General features: G+C 44.1%; 1 long non-coding RNA gene across 1 annotated transcript; it reads right to left on the bottom strand.

Moving 5' to 3' along the window:
* Positions 1 to 8,187: 8,187 nt before the first annotated feature.
* LOC128776663 (uncharacterized) lies at positions 8,188 to 10,554 on the bottom strand. The gene is made up of 2 exons (XR_008421844.1): positions 9,700 to 10,554; positions 8,188 to 8,807 (listed from the first exon to the last, which is right to left on the bottom strand). It is a non-coding gene; the product is annotated as an uncharacterized LOC128776663 (long non-coding RNA).
* Positions 10,555 to 14,728: the final 4,174 nt, after the last annotated feature.

Below are 14,728 nucleotides of genomic sequence, written 5' to 3'. Positions count from 1 at the left end.
GAAAATCTAATTTCATCCATTTCTGAGAGCCTGCGGGTGCAACCATGTCAGTTCTGGTACTGATGACTACCTCAGCAGAGTTCTTTATCACAAGAAAATGATGTTGGATAATCTAACCAGAAAACCAATATATCAGAAGCATATTGGTTGATAGAGGGGAGGCTGTGGTAGTGTGGGCAGGAGGGACATGGGGAATATCTGTACTTTCTGCTCAACTTTGTTATGAACCCAAAACTGTTCTAAAAAGATAGTCTTAAAAAACAGCATGTTGGATAACATCAGCTTTCTAGAGAAGTCAGAGAACCAGACTTGGAGGCTACACAAGAAATATGCAAGCCACAGAGCTGGTCCCCAAGCTGCCACTGCCTCTGGATGGACACTGGATGCTGCTCCTAGACACTCTACTATGTCACCTCTGTAAGCCAGTTGTGATTGTCGTAGGTGTTGCTATCTCTACTAATGTCCACAAGGGAGTATATATGGTCCCTGATTTGGAAGGACTAGTCTCCCATTCAGAGTCAGGGGACAATTCTGAATGAGAGAGCCTAAGTCATTTGTTGTCTTTAGAACACTTTCCCCAGAAGTGGAGTCTGAGATAAAGATTAGTATGCAAGTCATTTATTTAAAGAGAGTTTAATAATATATCCTATAGTATGGGAGAATACAGTATATAATAATAAAGTAATCTCGTACATATTTAATTCTTGCACTTGGAAGTCAGTATAGTGGAGTAGAATATTTGTAATTGGAACATCCTAGATTTAGGGGCGCCTGGGTGACTCAGTTAAACGTCTGACTGCGGCTCAGGTCATGATCTCACAGTTCCCAAGTTTGAGCCCCGCATCAGGCTCTGTGCTGACAGCTCAGAGCCTGGAACCTGCTTCGGATTCCGTGTCTCCCTCTGTCTTTGCCCCTCCCCTGCTTGCACTCTGTCTCTCTCTCAAAAATAAATAAACATTTAAAAATTTTAAACAAAGAACATCCTAGGTTTAGATGTGACACTAAATAGGTATATTTAAGTAGGATTGCCCGAAGAAAAAAAAAAGACAAGAAAAATGCAAGACACCCAGTTAAACTTGTGTTTCAGAAAAATAACAACTTCTTTCTTAGTGTCAATATTCCAAGTGTTACATGGGACATTCGCGGCTTAAAAGTTGTTCATTGTTTAGCTGACATTTAAATTTAACCGGCCTTTCTGTAATTTGTTTGCGAAATCTGGCAACCCTGTATTTAAGTCACGTAACTTCCCTGATCTGTTGTCCTGTCTGTGGAACCGTCTCCTATCCCGCTGGCCCACAGGAGACCCTCGGTGAACAGCCACGACTTCAGATTTTCTAGGACAGTTGACTCCTAATGTGGCAGAATAGGAGACAAGATATCTTGAAAATTCAAGAGCGAAGGTGTTTTTGTATTTTCTTCCTTTTGTGAATCCTGATTCAAATTGTTCCTTTATCAGATGGAAGCCTGTAAGACACGAGCGGGTGGGCAGCTCAGTGCATTGTCTGTGTCACAGCTCACTGCCTCCCCAGCTGGTCAGCACACATTATTCCCTGGGCTCAGCCGGGTGCCCAGCTTGCAGGAGGCAGCTGATAGCCACACTGGGCTGCTCAATCCTACATTCTCCCCAACGGCTCCTCCTCCCCTCACCTCTTCTGTTCGCGACGTTAAAAAAAAAAAAAAAAAAAATCACAACCTCCACTTTATTGAGCAGCTGCTTCTCTGGGACTAATCTCTCAGGCCAGAGCTGCTATGGGGAAACCCACAAAAAGCGATGCTTCGGCAATATGGCACATAACAACCCCAGAACTCTGATTTTTTTTTTTTTTCTTTTTAGGTTAGAGAATAATGTGTTAGGCTTCTTCGTTTTCAAAATGTTTGGTTATGTCATTTCTAGGGATTTTGGGAAGGGGGAAGGAATAGCAGGGGCTTGGTCTGTGATCTTGAAATTCAATTCCTTACAGCAGAGCTTGTGAAATGCTTTCTGCAGACTCTTGCTTAGCCTTCCTGGGAACTGGAGGCAGGGCAGCGTTTGGTCTGTGCCTGCCCCCACAACTGCATTGATTTGGACAGCTTGGCGTTGACTTGTGAAGGTCAAGTGTCTGGCCATTGGCACAGCTGGAGGCAGAACCTGCCTTTCCCGTCTTGTGAGTGGCTTCCTCCCCACCCCCCAACCCTGCTCCCTGCCGCCCCCAGGGATAGAGGGCACTCAGCCAAGTCTGAATCTCCATGTTCTGATCTGTTCCGGGCTTGGTCTTGTTCTTTTCCCCCAAGACACTGACATGATATGGTGAGGACCTGGGCTCTTTGTAAAAATACAGTTCAGATCTCCTAAGGAAGTCAAGGTCACAGTTTCTGGAAGGTGCCTTCTTGCCCAGGGGTTAGTTACTGACTGTGGATGTTGACTCCTTAACCTTATTTTCGTCAGTCCATGTATCAGTGAGTCATGGAGCTATGTCTCAACCTGGAGTATCCAGGGTCAGATCCAAAGGCAAGGATATGCGTGAAAACGACCGCTTGGATCTCCGGTTGAGGGGCTCACGACTGAAGGGCAGCCCCAGGCTTTGCCCTTCAGGATCCACCTGCATGTTGGTGGTGAGGCCAAGGTTTTCGTGGGCTAGTGGCTCAACATAGTGGAATCCCATACTAGCTACTTGCCAGCTGTGTGAGCTTGGGTAGATGACTTAACCTCTCTGTGCTTCAATTTCTTCCTAGATCAAAAGCAGATGATAGTCACAGAATTATTCTGAGGACCTCTGGCATGTGTGTATATGAAGGAGCTTTATAAACTGTGAAGCGCTATCCAAATGGAATGGATTATGCTTCTTGAATAACCTCAAACTTTCTCCACACTTCCCTGCTCTGCTCTGTTTCTTAAACAAATGGGCACATTGTCTTCTCTGGCCTTCTCCTGCCTTCCCTCCCTCCCCCGCCGTGTTATAGGAGACCTCCTTTGATTACGGAACTGGTTTCACCATCTCGACAGTACAGGATGTTTCGTTCTATTCCAACATAGCTTAGATAACACAGCATTAAGAGTTTGCAATTCATCCTTCATTGATCAATGTTCTTGACTCTTACACGCTTGCCTGAACCCTGTTGTAACGCCAGAGGCTTAAGAACAATGAATGGCTTCATGTCTCTCATGTCAGTTAGGCAGCTTTTTCTTAACCCCCTCTTCCTAAGGAGGTCCCTAAATTCCACTGCGTCCTCCTTGAGACTCTGCTGAAAGAGAAGGCTTCTCTCTTTAGGAAAAAATAGAAGTGAAAGCGTATTAAGCCTGTACACACACACACACACACACACACACACACACATTAGGAGCAATTTTGTGGGAATTCACACTCCCCGCCCCGAAACACAGGGACTACAGCTCTGGGGTAAAATGTTTGGTCTCTGCTGTTGGCCGGATGGAGTTTTAAATACTGGTTGTATGTAAAGTGTTTAACAATGATGCTTGTCCACAGGAAGTGCTCAGGAAAACGGAGGTAACACACCTTTTCCAGAAACAGCACCCTGATGTGGGTAATGTTCAGAGAGACAGACAGACAGGGAGACAGGGAAAGAGAGAGGCTGGGCAGCTCAAAACCAAGATTTTAGAGGAAAGAGGTTTGTTTTCGACACTAAAACAGGCTGATGTTGGCTCTCCCTCTGCTGGCCTGTGGTTAGCACACACTCTTTGTTTTGATCCTAGCGAGTGTTGGCGTGGTCCTGGGAGAAGGCCATGGAGACAAAGGAGGGAGATGGAGAGTCAGGGAGTTCATGGGTTAGTCCTGAACCAGGGAATATACTGGACAAACTAGGGTCAGCTCAATGCGTCTGTCCCTTTGTTTTTCTGCCTTTCCTTGTAAGTTCTAACTATTGCATTTGCTGAGCAAATCCTGTCCGGATATCTGCTATGGGGAGGCATGGTGATACAACATAAAGCACAACCCACAAATGCTGGGTCTCATTACCAGGTGTTTGCCTTTATTTTCTGACTTATGGTTTCAGTTGAACTCAGAGGGCACAGGTTTACGCTGCCTGGGGTAACGGTGAAGAGCAAGGGCTTAGAGCTCTGATTCAGGGTTGCCCTTACTAGTGGAGTGATTGCTTCCCTGGAGCTTGAGCTGTCTGAGCCTCAGTTTGCTCATCTATAAAAAGGGGCTAATCGTAGTCCCTATCTCATAGTACTGGTATGAGGATTAAATAATATGTTGGATATGTAGTGGAGGGTCTAGCAATAAAAAGAACCTAGTAAATGGCAGGTAGTAGCATTATTTTTATTCTAACATAAGTATGGTATTTTTCAAGTCTTTATTATTTTTAAAATTCTACAATAATGCTTGTTATATGAGATCAAACCACTTGACATTGCTAGCATTGAGTCAGTTTTGATCTACAGAGCTAGCACATTTTCAAATGGCTCAGTCTAATAGAAGAACTGGAAAATTCATATTGCAAAATAGAAATTATTCATAGCACCACGAGCCAGAGATACACATTTGGGTGTATCCTTCTCACCTCTTCTACGTATGTAAATAAATAATGCTGATTGCAAGGAGGAGTGCAATCCTGATCAGAGCAGGTTCTTAAAAACTCAATCTGACTGGTGAAAGAGGGGTCAGAGTGTCTCCAGAGGTCGGCCCAGTGATGGGTGGAGCTTGTGGGCAGTTGGGGTCACTGCTAACATCCACTCCACTGGAGGAAGATGCCTGGGTGCTCTGTCTCTGTAGGAATCTTCTGGAACAGTGGCCAGGCTGTCTATCTGTCCCTCCACTTGTCCCCTCCCAAGGGCACAGTGCTGACTCAGCAGCTACACTTGGCCTTGGCCAGTGAGAGGTGTGGCCTTGACAAGTGACCTCATCGGCTCCTTAAGATGAGATGAATTGTTGCTTCGACTTTATAATTTTCCAACCACACTGGATAACCAGGGTTTCTGCTAGAGCTCAACTACTTACTAGAGTAAAACTGTGGTAGAGCTAAACCTCCCACCTCCTTTTACTCTGCCAAGCTTTTTTCCAACATCAACAAGCCCTCACTGTGTTTAGAATGGGGACATGGCTGTCTGGCTGTGCACAACCTCGCAAAGTGAGCAATGCGTATCGAGAATTTCTTAAGTATACAGCTGCTCCTGCCCAGGGGGCAGGGGGCGCTGGATCCAGAGGGGTCAGCTCTTTCAGTCCTCTGGCGATTGGCTGATGAAACTCTCACCCACCAATGTAGATGCAATTTAACAACTGTGCTGTCACGTCCCGTAGACACTCACTTGGTTTCCACCATCCCAAACTGATGACAGTGAGCACTGTGTGCAAGAGCCCTGGACCCAAATTCTGAGCCTGCTGCTCACTGAGCCTGTGACATAGAACAAGTCACTCATCTGGCTACAGGCCAGGAAGGAAAAACTGAGGGCTTTGAGTCAGGTGGTCTCCAAGCCTCTCTATACCTTAATGGGAATCCTTTCTCTTCCTGTTCAGTGGGTCTATGGACTAGGAAGTGGTAAGGATGCAAATTTCCAAGGGAGAATCAGAAACTACGGGAGTTAATTTTATTCATTAAAAGCACAATTGAGAGAATGAAGAGGCAAGCAAGATTGCAATGCATGTATCTGACAAAGGACATATACCCAACATATATAAAGAACTCCTACAAATCAGTGAACAAAAGGACAACCAAGCCAAAGGAAAAAGCAAAATATTTTACCCAAGAGGGATTTACAAATAGTTGATAAATTTATGAAAATGTACCTAACTTTATTCTTTATTAGTCCTCAAGGACATTCAAATTAAAACCACAAATAAATACTCTCCCTCTCTCTTTCTCTCTGTCTCTGTCTCTCTCTCTCTCTCTCTCTCTCTCATACACACACACACACTCACACTCACATACACACCAGAATAGCTAACATTAAGGACACCAGTGAAGCCAAAATTGGAAGAAGATGGGGAGCAACTAGGATTCTATACACTGCAGACTAGACTATAATGTGGTACAACCATTTTGGAAAATGATATGACATTATCTATGAAAGCTGAATATATATATAAATACGAACCAGTGATTTCCTTCCTTAGGAGTATACTCCTAAGGAGTATACTTCCTTAGGAGTATACAGAAAGGCATACATGTTTCTCTCAAAAAACTTGTACAAGAACACTTTTCCAGCACTTTTCCAAAGGAGCTGACAACTGGAAACCACCCAAATTTCCATCAACTGCAGAATGGATAAATAAATGTGGTGTATTTATACAATGGAATTCTAAACAGCAGCGAGAATGAACACACTACTACTAAACATGACTTGGATGAATTTCAAAATATAATGTAGGGAAAAGGAAACCAAAAACAAAAGAATACATGCCTTATTATTTCATTTACTTAAATAGGCAAAACTAACCTCTACTACCAGAAGTCAGGGTAGTGGTTTCCCTTGGGGGTAGGTAATGACTGGGAAGGATCCAAGGGGCTTCTGAGATGCTGGTAACATTGTGTTTCTTAATCTGAGGATTAATTACAGAGATGTCTTCAGTTTATAAAAATTCAAAGAGCTGTGCACTTGGGACATGTGTAATTTTGGGGGGTGTGTATGACACATTGACAAAAAGGTTTTATGTAAAAAAATGGAAGTCGTAAGTTTCATTAGATGTTTGGTATTCTTTGCCTAACATCCCCACCAGAGGCTTAAAAAAAAAACAAACTAGCTTCTGTTGATCATTCTCTTTCTCTAACATACTCTGTGTCATGTAATCCAACATTCAATCATGTGCTATTTTCCCACAGTTCTCTGATTATTTCACTTGCTTTAATCTTGCTCTGCCAACCGCATTATGAATTCTAGAACGTGGAAGGTATGTTTTTTACTTTCGGACTCAGGCAGAAACTTGCCCATCTATGCCTCAGATGCCATCATTAGGGGACCAATATTCCCATGCCATACTATTGTCCTCAACCCCGACTTCTTCTATATTTCTCAAGTGTTTATAACCTTGTCAGTTCAGCCTACCCCTGAACTTCCCATTTATAACATGTGCATAATACCCTGTCCCTTTTTCTCTGGATCGCTCTGGCTTCACTGCTTCAATTCTGCACAAATTCGGCAGCTGATCCATGCTGGATACTATGAGATGCCCCGGGCCTGCTGAGATCATGAGACTGAGTCCTCAGCCCCAGGAGCTCTGTGGATGGCTAGGGAAGACAGACTCAGAGATGGAAAATGTCTCCATTCATTAAATATATGGAAGTAAAGAGGACAGGAACCCAACCCAGCCACGGGTGATTTAGAGAAGGCTTCCAGAGAAGGAGTCATCTTAGAATCGAGTCCTGAAGAATAACTAGAATGTGGCCAGGTGAAGAGGGTAGAAAGTCCTTTCAGGCAGAGGAAACAGTGAGTAAAATCACAAAATCATGAGACAGCAGAGTGTGTATATGAGTGTGCATGTGCATGCATGTGTGTGTGTGTGTAAGAGACAGAAGGCTGGGGATGGCCGATAGGGTTTTACAATCAATTGAGGGCATCTCTAGATTCTAAATGGGTGATTAGGGAAGGCAAAACATTAGCAGTGGCAGTATATGAAGCTAAAGGGTTAGGTTGGGCTTTGAATGTTAAACTGAGATGTTCCAACCTAGTTATGTACAACAGAGGTTGACATACTATAGCTGGGAGCCAAATCTGACTTTCCGCTTATTTTGTAAATAAAGTTTTATTGGAACACAACCACATCCACTCGTTTATATATTGTCTATGGCTGCTCTTGCACAAGAATAGCAAATTTGAATAGTTGCTACAGGGACCACACAACTCAGGCCTTCATGACCCCCAATGTAAGAGATGATGATCCATTAAGGGGCTCTAGGTAGAGGGTAGAGATGACTCATTGTGTGTAACAGGAAAGCTATATGTCACCCCGACATAGCTTTGGTCCATGCTGTGGCATGGAGACAATTTATTTTGCTTAAATGCTACAGAAGCATCATTGAAGGCCTTCTCAGGTAACGTACTCTATTTTCTGAGCACAGGACTCTACTTAGCTCTCCTCCACACCTGTGAGGAGTGACTGACACAATGGATACAATTCCACCAACGTGGAATCCACCAACCTTGGGCTACTGGTAGTTCTCCAAATGTAGGCTTTGGTTAGGAAACTAAAAGTACCACACCTGTTTCCCCTTTTGAGTTCACAAACCAACTGTTAGAAAATCCTAGCAATCAAATAAGTAGAAACTAAAACATTATCTTTATTGTTAGTACCCTTGAGTTAGACAAACATCGCCTCACAGACCATGGCTGGACTGACCAACTTCAGGGTTCTCCCATGAAGACTTGTTCCTGAATATTCATTTCTGCAAGTATGCAGTGACATACAAAGACAGAGAGAGGCAGACTGAGCTCCTTCCCCAAGCACACCGATAAGTCACTGCTCCATCCTTGGAGACGGAATGGGGTGAGAGAGTAGGAGTGATACTCTAATGGAGCTCCCTCCACATGGAAGCATGAAGGCAGAGGAAAGGGAGAGTTCCATCACCAGCTCTGACATTATTTTCCATGTCTTTCAGCAACGTGCTGATGTTAGACTCTCACAGGATTATCTCTTTGGGGCCAGTGGGCCGGACTATGTGCTGAGGTCCTCGCTGTCGGTAATACTGAGAAAATGCTGATGCTGGCGGAAGAAACAGGACCAGGCACGAATCTCAGACTAGGTGAAGATTGGTTCGGCCCTTAGCCTGAAGTGCGAACGTACTGGAGTATTTGTGGTAGTGGGAAGTTAGCTGAAGGGGCAGGTATGTGGAGGTCAGGCCACCAGAAAGGAAGGGAGGTGGCCTGAGGAGACACCCTAGGGAAAGAATGAGCCAGTTGAGAAGAGTTCTGAGTTCTAACGCCACCACCCCAAGCACAGCCCTTCCGCCGTCTCTGAAACTTCAGTGCAATCCTGTTCTACAGCCAATCCCAGTTTTTTGTCCTGTGCTTCTGAGGGAGTAGCAGAAGGAAGAACAATGCCAAGCTCCTCTGAGGTCACAATGGTGGAAAGAGTAATAACTACTAGCAACCACCGTTTCCAGAAGACAGGCCAGCCCATCCCCCATTAGAAGCAAAGACAGCAGCATGGCCGCACAATAGGAAACCCGGAGCCCGAGAACCCAGGGCTCACGCCCCTGAGCGCGCAAGCCACCCTGTGCCTCTCAGATATAGCCAGCGACATTTTGAGGAAAGCTGCCTCCTAGGGATCGTATCGGTGGGACTCAAACTGTCATAATTTGGGCACAATGGTAAATGAGGTATTAATCTGAAATCACAGACAACATACGCAAAATACTTAGCCCGTTTGCCGGCTCATAATAAGCAGTAACTTCTCAACCAACAGGACCTCTTGTCATTTTTACTGTTGTAGTGTCACGATCGGTGCATCTTGGCTTTCCTTTCCCTAGGGTGACTGATGAATAGGTCACTGTGGCTTCAGAGCTATTTGGGGATCCCCAGCCAGGCACTTGACAAGGATTTGTGGAGAGGGAGGATTCCAGGTTATGCTTTAAGGACAGTAGGGATTTGACTTCGCAGAGATAAAGCAGGAGCTCTACAAAATGTGGGTCAAGGCCGCTGAAAGCTGGGCTGCCTGGGGGGGAAGCTTGCTAACAGCCGCTGCACACACAGGCTATGGAAGGTGGGAGTCAGGAGAGGAGGAAGAGAAGCAGGAAGTTTATACAAGGTGATTTTGTAGAAGATCAAACCTGACATATTTGCAGGACCTGTATAAAAAATGCAAAACAGCCATCTCTTTTAAGAACCATCTTCGAAATTGCAATAAATTCTCCCTGACAGAAACTCAGTCAAGTCCAGCATGTAATCTCCCACTGTCAAGAAGAGTAATGCCAAGTGGTATGTGTTCCTCTACTATAAAACAAATAAATAAATAAATCAGAGGTTGCTGGCCTGGGAAGATGGAAGTTAATTTGCCAAAGCTGCTTCTCAGGGCTCAGCTTGCTCGCCTCGTGGGGTCTCCTTTTATCAGTCTTGTGCAACATGAGTACTTCCGGGGAAGCCCTCTTTGGCCAGTTCTCTCTGGTGCCATATCCCCCACAAAACAGGAGTAAAAGGATCTAGAATTACACACCGTGGGGCTTGAACTCTCACTCCACCAGTTATTATTAGCTATGTAGTCTTGAGCAAGTCGCTTTCCAAATCTAAGCCTCAGTAACCTCGCCCGGAGAGAGACTGAGAGTAGCACCCACCTTACAAGCCTTACTTGGAGGAGCAGGTGAAATCAGCCATGTGAAGGCAGGACGCTACAGGTTGGCACTCAGTGAGTGCTCAACGAATGCGAGTTACTATTGTCACCCTCGTCACCATCATCATCTTCTTCTTCAGGGCTATTGTTACTCTCCACCACCTCAGGTACATCACTTTCTTCACCCAGTGTATCTCCCTAACTCAGTATCAGAGCCTTAAGGACCCAAAGTCATGTTTGGGTCCATTGCGGAGAGCTAATTTGAGACAGAGAAACCAAATGGGCTTTAATCAGCTTTTCTCCCGCTGCTGTTTTATCCTGAGAAGTTCTGGGGTGTGTGTGTGTGTGTGTGTGTGTGTGTGTGTGTGTGTCACTTCCTCATTTTATTTTGTTTTTTTTTTAATTTTTTTTTTAACGTTTATTTTTGAGACAGAGAGAGAGCATGAACGGGGGATGGGCAGAGAGAGAGGGAGACACAGAATCGGAAGCAGGCTCCAGGCTCTGAGCCATCAGCCCAGAGCTCGACGCGGGGCTCGAACCCACAGACCGTGAGATCTTGACCTGAGCTGAAGTTGGACACTTAACCGACTGAGCCACCCAGGCGCCCCTCCTCATTTTATTTTAATATGTCTACGCTAATTCAACAAATAGCTATGGAGAGCCACTATGGAGCATCCTTACCAGGTCAAAATGTCCCAGATGTGTACCAACTTTAAAGATAAAATAACCTTTCTAGACAGCATACCTTCTTCCAGTAACTGCCCATTTATCTGGCGGTCTTCACAGCCAGACTCTGCAAAAGAAATACCTTTGGTTGCAGTCACCTGTTATCCCTGCTCCTCTTAGCCTTCTGATTAATCTTGTTTTCCCACCATCACTGGGACGGCCCTCCCCAAATTCTAAATTCACTGGCCACATCTCCCTCCCGTGGCACTTGACCTCACTCAGCATTTGTTAAAGCTAACCGCCCCCCCCCCCCCCCCCGCCACGGGTAAAACACCAGCTTCTTCTGGTCCAGCCTTCCAGGTCTTCCTACCAGCTGTGTCTCTTCAGTGTTCTTTGCTGATTTCTTCCCATTGGCCTCGAATATTCCAGGGCATTTTCAAAGCCCTCTTCCCTTCTCTATCTATATTCTCCCTAAATGAGCTCATCTAGTCCAATGGCTCTAAACCACATTTACACAACTTTGAACTCCAAATTTTATCGACATATTTAACTTCTCCTCCTGATACATACACTAACTCCTATTAAATGTTATCTCTTCTTGGATATATTTTGTTCTTTAGTATGCCAAGGAGAGATTTAACCATGTCACAACCTTATTCAAAATCCGCCAAAGGTCTTCAAGGTTTGTCGCTGCCTCACTCTCCAAGCCTTGTCTCAACATATTCAGATCCTTCTTACCCCTAATAGTCACCTTATGCCATAAGACCAATGGAGTTCCCCCAACAGATTAAGCTATTTTAGACTTCATCCACATTTTTCTTATGTGTTTCCCTTTTCATAGGATATAGTTTCTCTCTCTCTCTCTCTCTTTTTTTTTTTGGTCAATATTCTAGTAATTCATAAAGACACAACTCAGACATTATTTGGTCAGCTAGCCAGCATCAAATGCTCTTCCTTCAACTTCCTTCAAATCTTGGTCACTCATCAAGTACTTATCACTTACCTGTATCATGGTTTCTCTTTACCTATCTGTCCTAGTCAGTTCAGGCTGATATAACTGATACCACAGACCGGGCAGGTTAAACAGCAGACATTTCTTGCTCACCGTTCTGGAGGCTGGGAAGTCCGCAATCAAGGTGCCCGCAGGTTCAGTGTCTGATGAGAACCCTTTTCCTGTGATCTTGCTGTGTCCTCACATGGCTAAGAGAAAGAAGAGAAGCAAGCTGTTTCATATTTCTTCTTATGAGGGTGTTAATCCCGTCACGAAGATTTCCACCCTCATGACCTAATTATATCCCAAAGGCCCCATCTCCAAAGAGCATCACGTTGAGAATCAGGGCTTCAGCATATGAATGGGAGGGAAGGGGGACACAAACATTCAGTCCATAGCACTGTCTCTTCCCCTCCCCAGGATGTGAGCATCTCAAGAGTAGGGTCTGTGTCCTTCAGCCACATTGTCCCAGCACCTGGCAGAGTGTCTTGCAAGCAACAATATCTGCGTCAGCAACAATAATTAGCACTTACTGCGAGCTTAATACGTACCAGGAATTGTACCAAGTGTTCAGAGGAATGTTATTGTTAAGACGAAAGTTTCTTCCTCATTCTTGGTGTTTCTTTCCATGTAGAGGAAACTGCTTGTATAGTACTTCTATCCTCCCCTCCCCAGGGAAAATTGAGTGATTTTTTCTGATGCGAGAATTTAGAAGCAAAACTTGGGCGTACATAGTTTAGCTCCATCTTCTTTGGTTTCTTGTAAGAAAACATTTGCAATGAGCATTGATTTGCCTCCCCATGCCAAAAAAGGCCCCTGTGACTGGAGGGATCAGTCTTCCTAATCCTGGGGGATCGTTCTATGAATCCCATTTTTCTTGGTTTTCCAATATCCGCTTTGTCGGGTTTGGTTTTTTGTTGTTGTTGTTGTTGTTGTTGTTGTTGTTGTTATATATTGGTCTCTCTCTAATGACCCATAATTATTTCTCATTTGGTTCAGAGCCCAGCTAGGGGAAATGGAGGCTATTTATTGGATACTCACTCAAAGATTCCAACACTTATAAAGTCTTCAATGTTATTAGGCCACAAATAGGTTCTCAGTAAAACTCGGTTGAACTCAAAGAAAATGAAGGTTAATATATGTCAAGGTAGGGTAGGTTATGATTTGCTAACAAATTCGCTATGAAGTCATACACACAGTTTATTTCTTGTTCATGCCATATGTCTGGTATAGCTTGGTGGGAGACTCTTTTCCCTGGAGACTTTCAAGAACCCAATCTTATGGAATTACCATGATCTTATGATTGTCATCTTAGCATGTGACTTCAGGGCCTCTGGCAAAAAAAAAAAAAAAAAAAAAGAAGTGTTTGGAAGCTTATACCATCCTTTCTTGTTTCTATCTGAAGTGACATTTTCATTCACAACAAAGTAATATGACTCTGTTCTAACTACAAGGAAGGCTGGGAAATGTAGCAAAGCATATGGGATGTTTAATAAGCCTGACAGCCTGTGCCACAGGGCACTTGAATGTCATAGAGCACAATGTTTGGAGAAATGGAATTCTCGACTGGATTTCATGGTGAGTAGAAGGCATGTTGTGTGCAATGATCCTGACCGGCAGGAGATCAGAGGTGATGCACAGTAAAGGGCCAGCGGCAGGTGGAACTGGAGGCTCCCCTCCTCACTTCTCAAACTGAAAGCTCCGTTTCCTTGTTTATAAAATGAAGAAAATATTTCCTGCTTCGTAGGGTGTTATAAAGATTAAATTAGATAAAATAAAGAGTGCCAAGCAAAGTGCCCCCAAGTTACTTCTCAGAACAAAAGAAGCCCTATTTTCAAGGGCTTACAAGTTCTCTCCTATTACAAGAGGCCTTCTCATTACTTTATCTGAACAAACTAGGACTATGTGTTCAGATATGTTAGCCCGCCGTGTACTCAGTGTTAATTTTCAAAGCGGTGGGGTCACCTGACAGCCCTGGATTTTTGAAAGGAAGCAAAGGAATTTGACAGATTTAGTCATTATTTCTGGGAGGAGTTATGATTTTCCGGCTGAAAGCACAAGGTGTCATTTGAAACAACCCTATTAAAGATGACTCTAAACAATTTTGAGTAAAAAGAAAGACCGGCGCACGCTACAATACGGGTGAGTCTTGAGAACATAGTCTAAGTGAATGAAACTAGTCACAAAGAGACATACTGGATACTTCCACGCATGTGAAATGCCCAGAATAGGCAAGTCCAGAGGGAGGAAGTTGACTTGTGTTTGCCTCGGGCTAACCGCCCCTGGCGGCTTGGGAGGAATTGCGAGGTGGCTGTTACTGGTTCTGAAGCTTCCTTTTGGGATGAGGACAATGTGCTAAAGGTGATTGTGGCCCCGGTTTCATAACCCTGTGAACAAACAAAAAACATTGAATCGTGCACTTCAAATGGATGGATCATATCTCAATAGAGATATCTCAGTGTGAACTGTATCTCAATAAGGTTGTTCCAAAGAACAACTTAGTAAGCGGTTACCATGTAAATATTACAGTGACGAATGAAGGGGAAAAAATGCAAATGGCTACCGATTGCTTGAAATAAAATTTGCAGCGACAGCATCGTGGATCCAACGAGCTTTGAGCCCCAAATAACCGAGGCAGGAATGGAGTGGAGGTGTTCTGGACATCTTTCTGCGATGACTCGCAAAGTGGATCTAGACATGACCAAGGAGCAACATCAAAGAGGCATGTGGAGAGTTGAATAGAGTTGTTTCATGAAATGTGATGGTAGAAAAAGGATTTTTTTTAACTAATGTCTCTTAAAAATTCCAAAGCAAGTTTTAAAAAATAAGTTAGGGTTTTTTTCCTCTTAAAGGATGAAGTGTCACCACTTGGCAA

The sequence above is a fragment of the Panthera pardus genome, unplaced genomic scaffold, assembly GCF_024362965.1.
Source record: "Panthera pardus isolate Hobbes unplaced genomic scaffold, ASM2436296v1 HiC_scaffold_13, whole genome shotgun sequence".
Lineage (NCBI taxonomy): Eukaryota > Metazoa > Chordata > Mammalia > Carnivora > Felidae > Panthera > Panthera pardus.
Note: the sequence above shows the minus strand (reverse complement) of the source record. Positions and strands in the feature narration are given on the sequence as shown.